This window comes from Anastrepha obliqua, chromosome 2, assembly GCF_027943255.1.
Source record: "Anastrepha obliqua isolate idAnaObli1 chromosome 2, idAnaObli1_1.0, whole genome shotgun sequence".
Classification (NCBI taxonomy): domain Eukaryota; kingdom Metazoa; phylum Arthropoda; class Insecta; order Diptera; family Tephritidae; genus Anastrepha; species Anastrepha obliqua.
The window spans coordinates 127,377,188-127,394,109 of record NC_072893.1 but is presented as its reverse complement, the minus strand read 5'-3'; the positions used below and the strand labels follow the sequence as shown (position 1 = coordinate 127,394,109).

The following is a 16,922-nucleotide window of genomic DNA, read 5'->3' as shown; positions in this document are numbered from 1 at the left end:
TTTACATAGGTTGGGTCCAGCGGGAGAGGGGTGTTAGATGAATGGGTTTGATGTGGCATGTGAAAAGGTGGTTAGTGTCGTGCGGAGTGCGTTCACATGGCGGATATATGTTTGGCATGTCGGGGTTGATTCTAGATAGTAAGGAGTTTAACCTGCTACAGTGCCAAGGTTACGCGGGACTCTTGGGGAAGTTGGAGCTCTTCGTCTGCAATGGGAGGTGGTTGGATGATGGCATTCTGGGGTCGGAGGCTTGAGAAGGTGGTAAGAGTGTGAATGTCGTTAATTGTCTGTCTGTACACTGTCCGATCCAGTAATTTTCGGTGTGTTTTGTCCTGGTTCTCGACAGCGTAGTTGAGTAGGTGCCGCCTGACTTGCCCCAGTAAACTAGCCCTGTTTAGTGTACCGTGGATACTTCGTTGTTGTTGTTGTTGTTGTTGTAGCAGCATAAACATTCCCCATGCATATACGAGGAATGCTGCTTAAGTGACAGCCCTTGGCCGGATATAAATCCGGGTCGTTCTGGTTACGTAGAACCGACTGTCGTAGGAACGGTGCGCTTTATGGCAAGTTAGACCGTCTTTTTGGATTCAAATGTCGTCGAAGTTTAGCTGATTAAATTTTGGAAACGAAAATTCCCTCAGCATAGCTTTATAGCGCTCGCCATTCATCGCAAAGGCGCACAATTTGAAAGTATTGTTCAGGCGTTAAACGACTCATGACGACTTGCCAAACTTTACTGAACAGAAATGTCAATACAGTTTGCCATTCTCAGCTGTCAAGCCAGAGTTATCGATACCGATAGTGCGCATGCAGCTAAAAAACCCCTTTATGCCCAACCAGATCAATGATGACGAGAATGGTATAAGAAAATCAACAAATCTGAGTTAGGTTGCAGTTTTTATAGATGAAGTGGGCATATTCGGGCAAACTTGTTAACAATCAAAGTCATCGAAAGAAAAGCGGCAGTAATGTTAGCTGGACCTCTCATCCTAAGACCTTGATTTAAGATTTTTTTTCAAATTAACAAAAATTTAACAAGCTTAGTGTCATCTTTAAGGGATTAGATCACAGTACAAATTTCAAAAAATTGATTTTGGTTTTTATTTAAAAAATAACCTGATACCTTGAAAATGATATACTCCAAGGATTAGGGTAGGAAAAATGTCTAAATATTTATTATATTATTTGAATTTTGATGCGATTGTCTGAGATCGAAGTGTATGGTACACATCCTTTGACTTTCCAATTCCAATTCCTTAGTGAACTTAAATAATGAAGAATAAAAAAAAAATTCCAAAATCTTTAATTTCGCCTATGAAGTAGGCACCTCCGTGCATTGACCCTTAGTTTTATTGTGTTTGACTATCCGCTACATTCTAAAATATTTTGATACACCACATTTTCCGAAACCATCCTGCCTATTTCGACTACTGACGCATACAAATTATGTTTATTATTTAATTTTTTTCGAAAAAATATATAAATAGGTACACAACCCCCACGCATGCGATCACAATAAGACAAAAAACGATTCGCGTCGATTGTCACAGGACGCATGTTGAGGATAAGGCAAATATCGTGAGCGTGGGCCCAAAAGGTGTGCGGTTGTTCGGTTTTCCTTTTCCTCATACAAAAACACAACCGGCGCATAATTATAGAACATTAAATGCGCTCATTACTTTTTGATGGCAAATGTATTGCTTGAAACGTCTAAATATTTGTAATTTTGTATGTGTGTGACGAAAATATACGGTCGTATGCGGCTCACTAATGGGCTCTTTATTTTTAAGCCCGAGTGACAATTGTCAGGCAGCAGCAATTAAGTAGCAAATAAGCAATAGCGTTTGAGATTAATATGAATTTGAGTGGACAACTGAGGTATTTCCAAAATATGCAATGGCGTTTCTTCACTCTCTTTCACTTCTCTTCCAAATTGAGATTCATAGTATTCTAAGAAAAGATAGCTTTTTCTTGGTTTGCTTAGAAATTGTGTTTCTCAACTTGGGAAAAACCTTGATCTCAAATGAGATTTTCTAGTGGTTCTAGAATGTACTCGATGCAGTGCCAACTGGTGCTAGCAGGAGAAGAGGAAGGCCTCCTCTGCTTTGGAAAGATCAGGTGGAGAATGATTTGGCTTTTGCTGGTTTCTCCAACTGGCGCCGGTTGGCACAAGAAATAAATAGCTGACGAGCTTTGTTAAACTAGGCCAATATCGCTTATCGGTTATCGTGCCAATCAAAAAGAAGAAAATGAAGAGTACACAAATCACACAAGACGTACTGAATACAGATACCACAATTTTCCATGCGGAGCTTTTCGCCATAATCGAAACAGTAGAATTCGTATCCAAAAGAGGGTACGAAAAAGTAAACATTAAAATACCTTCGGACAGTCAATCAACCCTCAAAACTTTAAATAGCTTTACGTTTAATTCAAAAGTCCTTATAGAGTGTAACAATGCATTCAACAAGCTGACGAATCTTAATCAGGTCTCCCTGATTTGGGTATTAGAACATGCGGGACACGAAGGAAACTAGAAAGCAGACTTTTATGCCAAAAAGAGTCATTTATTGGACCAACCACATTTTTCGGCTTTAAAAAAAACAACCTTAAACAGGAAACCAAAAAAAGGAAGCGACTAGTGAAACGGCACAAACGGTCTTAATGACTCCAAAAAGTTTCTGAACTTTAATACCAACAGAGCAAAATCTGCTCTAACTCTAGATAAAAGAAGCGTTAGACTACTCTGTGGAGCACTTACAGGCCACTTTGCCTGCAATAAATGGTTAGCAATGGTTTCCATATTAATGGTATAACTAACATTTTATTCAGTTGCTGAATTTTTTCTGCAACTGACCATTTTAAGGTTTGTGAGGGGACAAACTCAGGCTTTCTCGTCCAATGTGCGCTTAGTTGGCAAGTCTGTGTATGTATTAATGTTTATACATGCGAATGTGTGCCGAAATAAATGCCGAAAAAGTGCGCTTGTTTGCCCTAAATTTGTATGATTTTTGTTTTTTTTTTCAATTTTTTACACACAAATGATCACCCACTTTTGTGCGGTTTGCTGTTGCAGTTAATGAGTTGACATTTTTCAAAGAAACCCTGAGGACATGAATGAATTTTAATCGCTCATGCGAGCCGGAGAAGGCTAGGTTTGAGCGGCAAAATGGGGGTGTGACTGAAATGTTTGCGGTTTTGAATAATGGCAGCGTTAAAGCCTTTAATATTTGTATGTTTAGGTTGAAAAAACAAAGCATGTGAGACGTTCGAAGAAAGGAAATAAATTAAAAAAGTGGAAAAATATGTGACAGGAAATATATGCAAAGCAGTGGCAATCCCCCTAAATTCGAAAAATGCTGAAAAACGCATGCTGTCATATTCATATCTCAGAGAAAATTCAAAACAAAAAAAGTGCATTGACACTTGAATGCTGCAGTACCAACAAAAATGCAAAATTGCGAGGTAGCACGCGACTGAGCTGTCTTTTGTGTTCTTTTTGTTTGTTTGCAGCTACTGTTGTTAGTGTTGTTGTTGTTGTTGCTGCAACACATGTCACATTCATGTTGTTGTAGTTATTGTTCTTGTCACCTCCCAATGAATGCAAGCAAGTCACACCGCCGCACTCACACAAACCCAGCCCACAGACAAGCCGTCAATGTCAGTTTTCTTCACACTTCACTCGCATTTTAGGGCAAAAGGCAGCAAAAGCAAAACAAAAAAGAAAATACCTACAATACTTTGTTTACCACTGCGGCTGTTTTTCTTTGCTGGTTGCGCACTTAATTAACTGCATTTTGTTGCATGCCACATGTGCGCGAGACGGTGCAAAATGAGCAGAGTGAGAAAAAAAATCTGCGCAAAATGCCGCCATACCCAGCGGCGGGTTCAATGGCCTCTGTTACAGACCATAAAGCAACAACAATAGCCGGAAGAGCAACAGTCAAAACGGTGCCTTAGAAAAAAAAAAAACAATAAAAGAATACAAAAATGAGAAAGAACATTAGTAGATGTCAATAAGTCGTTTTGGTCATAAATTTGCGCAGTAAATATTTATTATGTTACATTTTTTTCGGTCATGGCGCGGCTTCGGGGTGCGGCAGAAAGTGAAAGGCAGCGTGAAAAGGGAGGAGTGGTTGGCAAAGTTGGTAGGCCATGTAAGGTAATTTTATACCAAAATAGGCTTATACGGAGATGCAGGAAAGTGAGGCATCCAACTTTGTTGCTATCCTTAGCGTAGCTGTTATTGTTGTTGCTTACGCTGCTGCCATTGCGTTTTTGAATCAACTTGGCGCGCAAGATTTGCGCAATCCGATTAAAGCAGGCGCAAACAAATTATGATTCATTTGTAATGCGCTGCAGGCATGGAAAAGTGTGCACTAGAAAAGGCCGCCGGATTTCGGGATTGGCGGATTTCATAGCATAGAAATGCAACAATTTGTGTGCCGATTAGGTTAATCTCAAATAGTAGACTGATATTAGAGAATGCCCAAGCAACATGAAAAGCGCTTGAATTGTGCCCGGTTGGAGATCGAATAACAGCACGCACAAGAAAAAGATGGCTCGAAGATGTGGAAGTAGACTTTAAGGAGCTAAAGGTCAAACGTTGGAAGGATGTGTCTTTGCATAGCGTGTGTCTTTGCAACGTGGTTATGAATGAAGCAATGGATACAAAAAAAAAATGTTCAACACTGGAACTTCGGATTTTTTTATATAAAAATTTATTGTCACAAAAAATTGATTTTCAGAAAAAATAAAAAAAATCAATCCAGATGTTTTGGAATTTTTGTCATAATTTTTTTACTTAAAAGAACCCTTTTTGTAAAATAAAAAATGTAAAAAATTCAATCCCGATATTACGGGACTTTTGTCATAATTTTTTTTACTTACAAAAAAAAAACAAAAAACATAAAAAATTCAATATCGATATTTCGGGCTTTTGTAGTACATTGCTTTTACCTACAAAATAAAAACGATTCTAAAACAAATAAAAACTTAAAAAATTCAATCCCGATATTTAGGGGTTTTGTCATACATTTGGTTTACTTAATTAAAAAAAATGCTTTTTCTAAAACGAAAAAACGTAAAAAATTCAATGCCAATATTTCGGGATTTTTATCATACGTTTCTTTACCTAAGAAAACGCTTTTTTTAACCAAAAGTTCTAAAAAAATTCATCGCCATTGAGTTTCGGGATTTTTGTCATACATTTCTTGTACTTAAAAACAATGCTTTTCGCTTTGACAAAATTTGTACAATTCTCTTATTTTGCAAAACCCACTATTTTAAAGCTATATGTGGGCTTTTTAACCCTCCGTTGAAGACCTTTTTTAAAACCTTAGGTTGGACACCCGTGTCTGGCCTTTTTTTGTCCTGTTCGAGTATCCTTTTTAAAAGGTTATATCCGTAAACCGATAGAAAACTAAATTATAAAAAGGCGTCTGGAAGCTCAAGCCGTTAGCTATAATAGAAATATGTTAAATTTATGTCCACAGTCGAAAAAGTCTTGCCAGATACGGGTGTCCAATGGAGGATTAACTGCATTGCTGTTTTTTTTTTTAACAAAATTCAAGCTACAAACTAGTTTCCTTTTTAGAAGTATTTACAAAATAAAGAAATACAAAGTAGCGCAAAATTAATCATTGCTGCCGCCTATCGAAAAGTTTATAATTTTTACAAATGCCTTGGTACGCCAATCAGATTTGACACCTGTATGCTAGAACTATACGAACTAGCAGTATACGAATATACAAACAGACAAATAATAGATAAGGTCAAAATAAAAATTTCCATCACTCAAACTAACTTTTTTATTCAGTAATGATGATTAATTTTGCAAAATTTTCAATAGAGGAATATTGCAATTTGTTGAATTTTTAATTTTTGCTGCAATATCTAACAAAAATTAGAATAGGCGCGTTAGTGTGTGTATCAGAAATGACATAGAATCGAAAAAAGAGAAATATGAATTTCGGGATTGGGTTCAAAAACATAGTATATCTATATGCCGCGCTTATCTCTAGATTCTTTAGTATACTCATGCACCAACTCAATGCTAATACACAAACATAAATAACTTTTTCATGCATGAAGGCACGTAGTGAAAAGAGGGGTGTGTCTCCTTTTAAGGCAGGATACGTAAGTACTCATGCATACAAACACATAAAGGCATATTTAGTGTCAAGAAAGAAGTTCGAATAAAACTTTTCTTTAGAATTCTTTCAGTAATTACGAGTTTCTCTATGACAAGGAACATTTAAATATTTCATAAGTTGATCTGTTGGCAACCTCATCTTTCAGAAATCGGCTATCGTTATGTAATACCATAGCTTCGAATAGAATTTTTCAGCCGAATACTTAAATTATGGCAGTTTCTTGAATTTCCTTTAAATGAGAAAATTTTCCTGATTTCTCTTTGTGTGCGGCGATCTCACTTTCATTCCATCTTGGTACTGGGTTTCGAGTCTGCCAGTCTTTATGTTTAGCTTCCAAGTAACCAATTCTTTATAGAATAACTAAATAAGTTCAACCGATATAAAAAGCGTAGGTAGTTTAAGCTAAGCACTCGGCCTTATTGAGGTGTCGTGCTACAGCTGATGAGAATGGATAGCCCAGTAATCTTATGTGGCTATTAGTCAGATTTTCGCATGACTGTTTGTTAGAGCGTTTGTCTACACAGTATATTCCAAAATTTTACCGCTGTCCAATGAAATACTTATATACACATCAGCATATGCATGCAAGTACATTTTTTAAATACATTTCCCATTTTAAAGTTTATTTTGACATTTCTCATACGCGACAGTGGTAATGCTAATGAAGACATATGGCGGTATTTCCATGAAAACAAACAAAATGTGCCAGAAAAAAGTAAGGAGCAAAAAAGTTAACAGCAATGTAATGGCGCAGTGAAGGGTTGGTTGCTGGAGTATATAAATAATTAGGCTTGGAAACAAGTTTTCACGTACAAAAAGCAATTTTACACATTTTTCCTGTTTTTTTTTAATCGCCCAACTCCAACGGAAGGTAATTTGATATATTTCGGCGCAATAATATTATTTTGATATTTTGCGTGTGTTTATGCAGTTGGCAGAAGGTTTATACTATTTTATGATATTAAAAAATGCGCCTGGAGCTATGCAACTTATTTACGAATTCTTGCTGCTCTTCTACAGTGGGTGTGTGGTATTCAGCGCTTTGGAGATAAATGCTAATGAAGCTTGTAAGCGAATTGGTATTTTCACTTGCAATAATTTGATATGAAAAGAGCTGACAAATATTTTGCGAAATTTTATATGATTTTTTGGATGACATGAGAAGTGTAAAATTGAATGAGTTTGATGGGGCTTTTGCAGCATTTCACATTTCAGAGAGCTCAGGTGAGCATTGGATAAGCGAGGGAAACAAAGAAAGGTCAGGGGAGCGCATTTTAAGCATTTGAATAGAGAATTAAGAATATTTGATGCCAAGAAATGTATTGAGTAAATAGTGAAGATGGGTAGCACTTTGACCTGAACAGTTTTTGACATATGCCGGGTTCATATTCAAAAAGGAAATGCCATGAATTTATCAACCAGATTATAATAAAAAAATTCATTTCAACAATATTTCTCTTTTGTATTATCGTTTTAAGTTCTCAAGCTCTTAAAAAACACCCGTTATTACCATTTTAAGTTATTAAGCTCATAAAAACACCCAATATTACCATCATAACCTATCAAGCTCTTAAAAAAAGAGCCGTTATTAAAATTTTAAGTTCTCAAGCTCTGTAAAAAACACCCGTTATTAAAATTTTAAGTTATCAAGCTTTTAAAAACACCCGACATTATCGTTTTAAGTTCTCAAGCTCTTACAAAACACCTGATATTATCGTATAAAGGTCTCGGGCTCTAAAAAACATCGGATTCATATCTTGAAATTAAAAATATAGATATTAACAGTTTAACAAGAACTTTGAAAACTATTTGCATGAAAAAGAAATTTTGCTGTCTTCAAAATGATAGTTCAGAAGAAGTAAAACATTTCAAAATTTAATTTTTATACTAAAAAATCGCATTGTTTTGTAAAAAAATTCTTATAAACTTTAAAAAATATCTCAATTTTTTTCACTATTTCCAATGTTTGAATTATTTCAGATATACGTCAACGTCAAAGAAAACTGTACACCACAAATTGGCAAGTTTTGATTATTTATTTATTTATTTTTTAACACTACGTTGGGCAACAGAATCTGACCAGACGGTTTTTTCGACTTTGTGCTTGAATTTAACAAATTTCTATTATAGTTAAGGACTTGAACTTCCGAGTAGCTTCCTAAAATTTAGTTGTCTACCTTTCAAAAATCATCCTCGAACAGGACGAAAAAGAGACCAGACCCGGGTGGCCAACCGAAGGTTTTAAAAAAGGTGTCCAACGGAGGATTAATTCCAATTATTGTTTTATGAAACAGTTTATGCTGCCGCAAAAACCATATAACGAAATTTTCAAACTTTAAGTTTCAAAATTTATAAAAATTTGGCGAGTTTACATCGAAATTTCACACTTTTTAATAAGAATTTCTGAAAAAATTTTGGGTACACAGTTTTGTAGTCTATTGAAATTTAGATTGTGCAAGTTTCAAGTGGCTCAAAAATTACATTGATTTTTGAGAATTTTTTCTGCTGACGATGTTGGGTGTTTTCCTTCATATAAAAAAATGTCGAGCACTATTTATACAATCATATAACAGTAAAATTTTCAAAATATTTGGACAAATAAGTTCCAATTTGAATACTAATTTAAACTCAGGAAACAATTAAAACGAAATATTTTTTTCTCATTTCATGATTTTTCTATTTTACGAGTAATAATGATAATATAAAATATAGGAATTTCCAATAACAGGTGAATGGATGGCGCTATTGATCTGGACAACGTATATTTTCAACAAGACGGCGCTACGAGCCACACAAGCAACGAAACCATTGACCTTTTTGGGAAAAGTTTCTGGACCCCGTTATCTCTCGAAGAGGTGCTTATATTGGCCACCAAGATCTTGTGATTTAACACCTTGTGACTTTTTTCTTTGGGGCCACGAGAAAGAGAAGGTCTACGCCAACAGCCCAGGGTCGATTCAAGACCTCAAAGAAGAAATTCGTGAGACTATCGAGGACATAGGGCAGCCACTTTGCAATTCGGTTGTGGGAAATTTCATGAAAAGGATATTGCCCAGTGAGCGTGGTCGTGGTGGTCATTTGCTTGATGTTATTTTCCACTATTAACGGCATAGCTTCCTCTTTATAATGAAATAAACATCCGATCATGTATGGTATATTAAGAAATAGCATTTTTCCTTGAATATCAAAATAACACCTCTTATTAGAAACCCTATATAATGAAATCTAGGCCAGAACATAGGCTTTAATTTTTTCTTTGCTGAAAGAATGAAAACAAATTTTTTGATACGTTTAATTCATTGTACCGTATAAAGAAATTTAAAAAAAAATTTAAATATTTTTGAAAACTTCAGAAAAATTAATTTTATAAAATGTATACAAGCTTTAAATTGTTAATTTTTAATTTGCGAGCTTTCGCTGAATTATTAAAAAAGGCAGCCAAAGCACAGCGCTCTACCCGCAAATCGCCCACAGTATAAATTTCATGGCAAAATACTTAAAAAAATGGAGGTTTCTCCTATTCAATACTGTCAGCGCCTTCGTATATGCTTCAATTTTATGTAATTGGCACGAAAAATGATTTTATTAAGGAAAATATGGTGAATGGGAAATGAGAAGACATAAAAGCTTTGGCGAAAAATATTTTTTGTCAGAAAAATTTATGAGCGAGCAGTTAAAAGCGTAATATGACAGAAAATGAAAAATTCCAAAATAAAAAAGTATTTCCAACAAAAACTAATAATACCTTGCTTGCTAGAATGAGGAGTTAAGTAACTCACAAGTCCAACAATGAATCAAGACTTTTACCACAAGTTCCCTCCATTGCGCCCAAAAGTAGACTAAAAGAGATTGACTTGCGTATTTATATAAAGTAAATGCAATAATACTCACACAAAAAATAATTGCGTTAATAATAAAAGTACTGCCAACTTTTTACATTCATATTCCTGCTGATACTCGCCAGTTTTTGGCAAACAATGAATCAATATTTTACAGCCATTCATACTTCAAAGGAAAAGTTTGTGGTCATAGTTACTGGTGGTGTGAACGTAAACTGAAACAATAAATGATGTAAGGGTATATTCACGTGCACGCGAGGAAGAGGGGAAAGCAGACGATCAAAAATGCTGCCTTTGATGGAAATTTGCGTTTAATATTCCATTGTTGAGCTGGCTTGCAGCTAAGCGTCGAATGCACCACAACAAAGATGGCGGTTGAGGAAACCGAAATACGAGATCCGAGATTTCGGATGGATAAAAGCAGACAAAAGTGAATTACATTCTAAAATACGTATGAAGTTGGCCGTTAGAATTGTTGTTGAATGCTTGCAGCTTGCAGTACTAGTATTGCTTGCGAACTCTTCAAAATCCATTGGACAAAGTTATTCGAGCGTATTCAGGCGTTTCTTAGCCAGTCGACTCATCAACTGCAGCTCTTGAAGCGCTCAGCACAACCGAGCTCAGCTACCAAAAATCCAATAAACGGTCGCAGCAACTCTGAAACAAGAACAATAATTCTATCTACAATGCAGCAATAAAGCAGCAGCAATTACAATAATAAATTGCTGCTCTTCACCTCCCACATCACGTCTGCACCGTTCTGCTATGCCGCATGCACATTTTCCTTTACTTCCTACCAAAGAGCGGGCACTGATGGACGGAACGACTGCTTCACGGCTTCACTACTTCCCTGCTTACTTCTTCGTCTGCGCCAACTGCGCTGTTTTGCCTGCAGCTTTAACTGACCACTACCCTATTATATGCAGTTTAACTGCAGCCTTTACCACCAAATTCATGGCACACTCCTGCCCTGCCTGATGCTGCCACACTACCTGTGCTCTGCCGCGCTGCTATCACCGAGTTTCAGCGCCTTTCCGTTGCTCTCCCCTTTCCTGCTCTGTCTTCCTTTATCTCTTTTACTACCTTTTACCCATCATCACCACCACTACGAATTCGGCATGCCCTATGCCTTTGGCTTTGCTGGTTCCGCATCCGGTTTGCCCACTTTGTTACATCAATCCTGTTCCATTCCATTTTTTTCCGAAGTCCTGCTGTGCTTTGCAGCCGGTTTAAGTTGGCTTTACCGGCTGCTGACAGCAACCAAAACATGCATTCTGCATTTGGGTGTGCATATTGGTGTGCTCTCTATGGTTACATCCAGGCACTCATTGCCATTGACGATGCCGCTAGCTAACGTTGAGTCCTTGTAATCCCTTGTAATGGCATACAAGCTGAGGCAGTGTCTCTCACACTCACGTTCGCTAGTGAGGGTTAGTTTTGGGTGCGCCACTTCAGTAGAGCAAATATACGAGACGTAGGTATTTAAAGGTATGTATCAGCGTGAGAACTGAATGAGCGACAGAGAGAGAAAGAGAGCCACTAGAGAGCTCAGGTTAGTAGAAGTGGAACTGTGTGCATATTTGCTTGAAAAATTAAATAAAATTTGTGTGATTTCCAAAGGTTATAAGTTGTAAAATAATAGTTTGTAAATTTCAAAAATTACTAATTCAAAATTTTAGAAAATTAAGAAGAGTTTGGATATTATATAATTAAAAATTTAGTAATATAAAAAATTTAATTCAAAAATTTTAAAAATTTAAATTACAAAAAAAGATTTTTTAAATTTTAGCAAATTTAATTTAAAAATTGTAGAAATTAAAATAAAAAAGTGTATAATTTAAAAAAGATTTAACTTAAAAATTTAAAAAATAAAGTTTTTTTTTTAATTTAATATAAAATTCTAAAAATTAATATTTAAAACAATTTAAGACATTATAAATTACTTATTCGAAATTTTAAAAAATTAAGAAAAGTTTGGATATTATATAATTAAACAATTTAAAATAATTAAATTACAAAAAAAATTTTAACAAATTTAGTTTAAAAATTTTAAAAATTAAAGTAAAAAAACATAAAAAATTTGAATGAAAAATTTAAAAAAATTTAAAAATTTTCAAAACTAAATTAAAAAAATTTTCAATTTTTAAAAACTTAAAAAATTTGAGTAAAAATATTGAAATTATAAAAAATTTTCTTGAAAATAATTTTTTTTTGTAAACTTCGATTCTGCATTTTTTGTTAGATACCAGAATGAATAATTTACAGTTATACTTCAATGTTTCATTATCTCCATACTACTTAATGTTTTTTGTTTTAAGGTTTTTAATATGTATATAAAAACTTGTTATATTTTTTGAATATAATTTGCCAATGTGAATTTTGGAAAAAGTCATTTAATGGAATTCTTAGAACTCTCGATTTACTATTAAAAATGTGAGTATATTATTTGAAGTTTTTCCGCATAATTCGTGGAGAGAATTTGAAAAAAAGGATTAAATTAATTTCTTATTCGAAATTTATTTTTAGTTTTGAAAATTTGTTGAAAATTAAAAAAAAAATTATTAACTTTTGTACTTTTGGTTTGCCTATAATTTTCTTATCACAATTAAATTTTTTTATCATAATTAAAAAAAAATTCTTTCGCGAAAATTCCTAGAAAGTATCTGCCCCGTTCTTTTATAATTGTTGCAGTTGGCAGAAAATATATTTTTCCCCTACAATAAATCCTACAAGAAAAATCTTTTAAACTATTTCCTATATCCATTCCCTGCCTCATAACTGCTAATACTTTTTGCTCGTCACTACTCCACAGCCCTCGGCTCAATGCAACTAACTGTGCTGTTCTTTCCAGTTCACTGCTCAGCGCTTCCCATTAAAGCCTGTATGTATCGACATGTCCTTTTTTTAACTAGAATTCTGATTAAAAAAGAAAGCGCACGCGCGAGTGCCACAGAAAAGAGAGGGCGAACGAAAGCGAATGGTGTCGCTGTGTGTGTTCAACTACCGCTAGTTGGGGTGCACTGCTGTAAGCGCGCTGTTAATGCACTGTCAATGTGGTGCAGTGCTTTGTATAACTGTAAATGCTTTCTGTTAATGCTCAGCCACTCTCCCACTTGGCTGCGCTCCATTGTATGCTCATCTACTCTTACCGGCTCACCTATTCGAGCTGGTTGTTAGCTTGCCGCTTCTATTGGCACACGTACGAGCAGTTCAGCTAGATTAGCAGTGGGTAGTGTGCGCACAAAGGACCTGCGCTCTCTCACCGTACTAGGCTAATTTGACTGCTGCTTTGCAAACTGGACGTTTGTCTAGGCCGTCAGGACGTTTGCAACCAGGTTCTTGCGGCAGCCTTTGGCATATCGTCAGTAATCGGCAAACCATAAGGATCATCGTTGTTGTCAGTCGTGCGTGTTCGTTCGTTGCTTTCGTTCGTTCGTTCGTTAGTTCGTTGGTTCGTTTTTCGAGAACATTCATTTATGATTTTTTGACTCCTGCACCTGCAAATATATATACATATAATTAAAATATAAAAAACTTTCAACTTTATGTGTTATTTGAAACTTTTCTTAGTTTTTTGAATAGTTTCGAATAGTTTGTGTCCAAAGCTCGGTTTAAACTTTGTAAGTATCTGCATATGTTTGTGTATAGACAAATGTGTCTGAATTTTGTATAGTATAACAAAGTGGCACACCCACACTCTTACACGGATACACACATGCACACAAACACAACCACTACAAATATTGCACGCATAGGAAGTGAAGAGCTAAGTGTTCTGTGAATACATTTGGGTTAATTGCAAGTACGCAGAAGAAAGGATATTCAACGCATACATAAATCCGAGCCTGATTTTTGGGCGTGTATAAAGACGTTGTGCTTTGGATGCCCTCTTCGCCGACATCTTGAACAATTGCTTTATAAATTTCATCATTCCTTTTTAAAGTGATTTGATTTCATAAGACTTTTATGCATAAGAATACAAAAAAAAAGTGTAATGAGATAATAAAAAAAGTAGTAGGAAAATTGCCAAAAAATTAGACTGCAAGGAGATTCACGAAATTTAAAAGAAGTTAAAAATTGTGAAGAAAATTTAAAATAATTGTAGAAAAAGCTAGAAACATTACCGAAACCAAGCGAGATTTGGAGTATAAAAAAATTTACAAAAATTTATTTAACAATTTCAAACGCATCTCAAAAAATCAAAAAACTATTAAAAGCTGCTGTAATAACAGAAACTTAATGCACGCTTCCATTGCTACTCAATAATATAAAACAAGCGGACATTTTCTTGTTAAGGCACACATAAATTTTGTGTATAAAAAAAGCTATTGCATATTTCTGTGGTCTTATGCTCCAACTTGGAACTCTAAGAATTGCATATTTGTAGGCGCCGAAGCACAATAGCGCATACGTGATCAAGGCATTCGTTTGCACTCAGAAGAATTTGGGGGAAGGAAAAGCGTCAGCAAAGTGTGGGTGGGGCAATAAAAGTGGAATAAGGAGGGAAAGTAAGGAATGAAGAATGCATTAGGCAGCAATAAATGTAAAACAGAGGATTGGATGTAAAAAAAACTAAAAAATCGGAGATAAAAGTACTTAAATATTTTAATTTTTTTGTTTTAATATTTACTATTTTTTATTTTTATTATTTGAATTTTACTTTTGTTTTAATTTGTACTATTTATTATTTTTTTATTATTTTAATTTAAGTTAATTAGATGCCAAAAACAAAACAAAAACCAAAATCAGAGATAAAAGTACTTAAATATTTTAATTTTTTTGTTCTGATTTTTATTATTTTTTATTTTTATTACTTGAATTTTCTTTTTTTTAATTTGTACTATTTTTTATTTTTTTATTATTATAGTTTTATATTATTTTTTTATATTTTAATTTTAATTTTTTATTGTTAGATTAGATTTACTTGAATTTTCCTTTTTTTAATTTGTACTGTTTTTTATTTTTTTTATTATTATAGTTTTATATTATTTTTTTATATTTCAATTTTTATTTTTTATTGTTAAATTAGAATTTAAGTTTTTACATTTTAATCTTAATAATAATTTTTTTAAATTAAAAAATTCTTAAATTAATTTTTAGCTGCAATTTTTTATTCTTATATTTAAATTTTTTCTATAAATTCTAATTTTATATTTATTTAAAATTTAATTGCAATTTTATTTTAGCTTTAAATTACTTAATTATTACTTTAATTTAAAGTATAAAGTTAATCATTGTTTTAATTTTGTTCTTAAATTTATAAATTTGATTTATTTAATTTATTTTAAAATTAGTTTTAATTTAATAAATAATTTATAAATTATTCAATTTGTTTCTATTTTAGTTTAACTAATAATGAATAATTTTAATTCAAATGACTTTAACCAAAATAACGGCAATGTATTTGGTGATTAATAAAAAATAAGAAAAATACTGAAAGAAAGCCTAATTGATGTTTTTTTTCTATTTTTGTTAATTTTAAAAGAGACAAAAACAAATATTTTACAAAAAATATTTACGAAAAATTTAAACAAAAAAATGTGGTATTGTTTTTATGTTTATTTATTTTAGATATTTTATTTACATATAATATATTTTTCCGCCAAAATTATCGCTTTCGATAAAAACAAAAAAAATCATTTTTACAAAGACTATTTGCAAAAAAGAAGTTTGTTTTTGGAAAACTAGTATCTGAAAATAATTTTTTTCCATAAAATGTATGCCTAGAAACCCACTGCAAATTAATCAATTTTTCTTAAAAGCTTTTCCGAAAAAAATGTCCAAAAAATATTAAAACCAATATCTAAACTTTCGAAATTTTTTCAATTTTCTCGAAAAATATGACCTTTTCTGTGTATTATAAAAAAATCAAGTGACCATTTGTAGCTCGGCAAAGTAATAAGACGCTGCTCGGCTAAAAGAGAAATAATGAATAATCCCAAAAATTTTTTTGCTGCACTCGAAATTATGCTATATCTGAAAATTAAAATATGTCATATTTGCAATGTAGTAGTTCTGCATTATTTTTGTTTAAAAGATTTGTTTTTTTATATTCTTGCTTTTTAATTTCCCTTCGCTACGAAATCCACAGCCTGCTACACGCCCAGGCAGCCGCAAAACAGCGCCAAGCGAATCATATACAAACTCTATTGTCTGCCGTACTTCTGCGGTCACACATACACATACGTGTACATATATATATATATATATATATATATATATATATATAACATTAGCCACCCAATTCCACCAATACTCACTACTCACTATATTGTAACAACAATACAACCACAAAACACACACACGCGCGCATATGTCCGTATAGGAAATAAAAATTTTGTGTAACAGCCACCAACTAACGCATAGAAAAGTCAAATATACCGGCTTTGTCCAGCCACTCAACCAATACCAACCCAAGCTTTTCTTGCTTTCCATGCTCAACCCACAAACCACCTACGCTTTGCTTAGGAAAATATAATCAATATGTGCCATAACAACAGACAGCAATGAGGAAAGCTTCGTCGAATGAATAAAATTCAACCCCGAAAATAGAAATAGCAAACAATCTAACACAGAAGGTTAGGGAAGGGGGAAGGCAATACATAGCAGAGTATTTGGTAGAGCAATAGAATAGAAGGTGGGGTGCACGACGACAGATTGAAGCTTAAAAAGCGATGGGTGGGCGTTTAGACTGCGCGGGCTCGCCTCCAGCTTGAAAGCCTGTATGCCTGTGGCGGCAACGACAAGGAAACTATCTGTCTGCCGAAAAAAGCAGAACAGCCAGTGCTTTGTTGCCGAGAAAAAAATGCTGCTGCCTTGTATGTATCTAGGCAATATGGAAAGTAGCAAAGAGCAAGCGGCAAGAAGTATTAGAGGCTGAAATAGAAAAATATGCAAAAAGTATAATTGAAAATAAAATGGCTGGGAA

General features: G+C 33.9%; 1 protein-coding gene across 6 annotated transcripts in view; it reads left to right on the top strand.

Annotated features, from left to right (window-relative positions):
* The window catches only part of LOC129237414 (ELAV-like protein 2), an 86,301-nt gene that overhangs the window by 41,894 nt on the left and 27,485 nt on the right, over window positions 1-16,922 (top strand). For 4 of the 6 annotated variants that reach the window (XM_054872154.1, XM_054872151.1, XM_054872153.1 and 1 more), the window contains exon 1: window positions 13,371-13,614. The exons of 1 other annotated variant lie outside the window; for it this stretch is intronic. The gene's annotated coding sequence lies outside the window, so the exon portion shown is untranslated. Of the gene's footprint in view, window positions 1-13,370; window positions 13,615-16,922 lie in introns of those variants that run through there. One more of the 6 variants, XM_054872150.1, reaches the window with a different exon arrangement.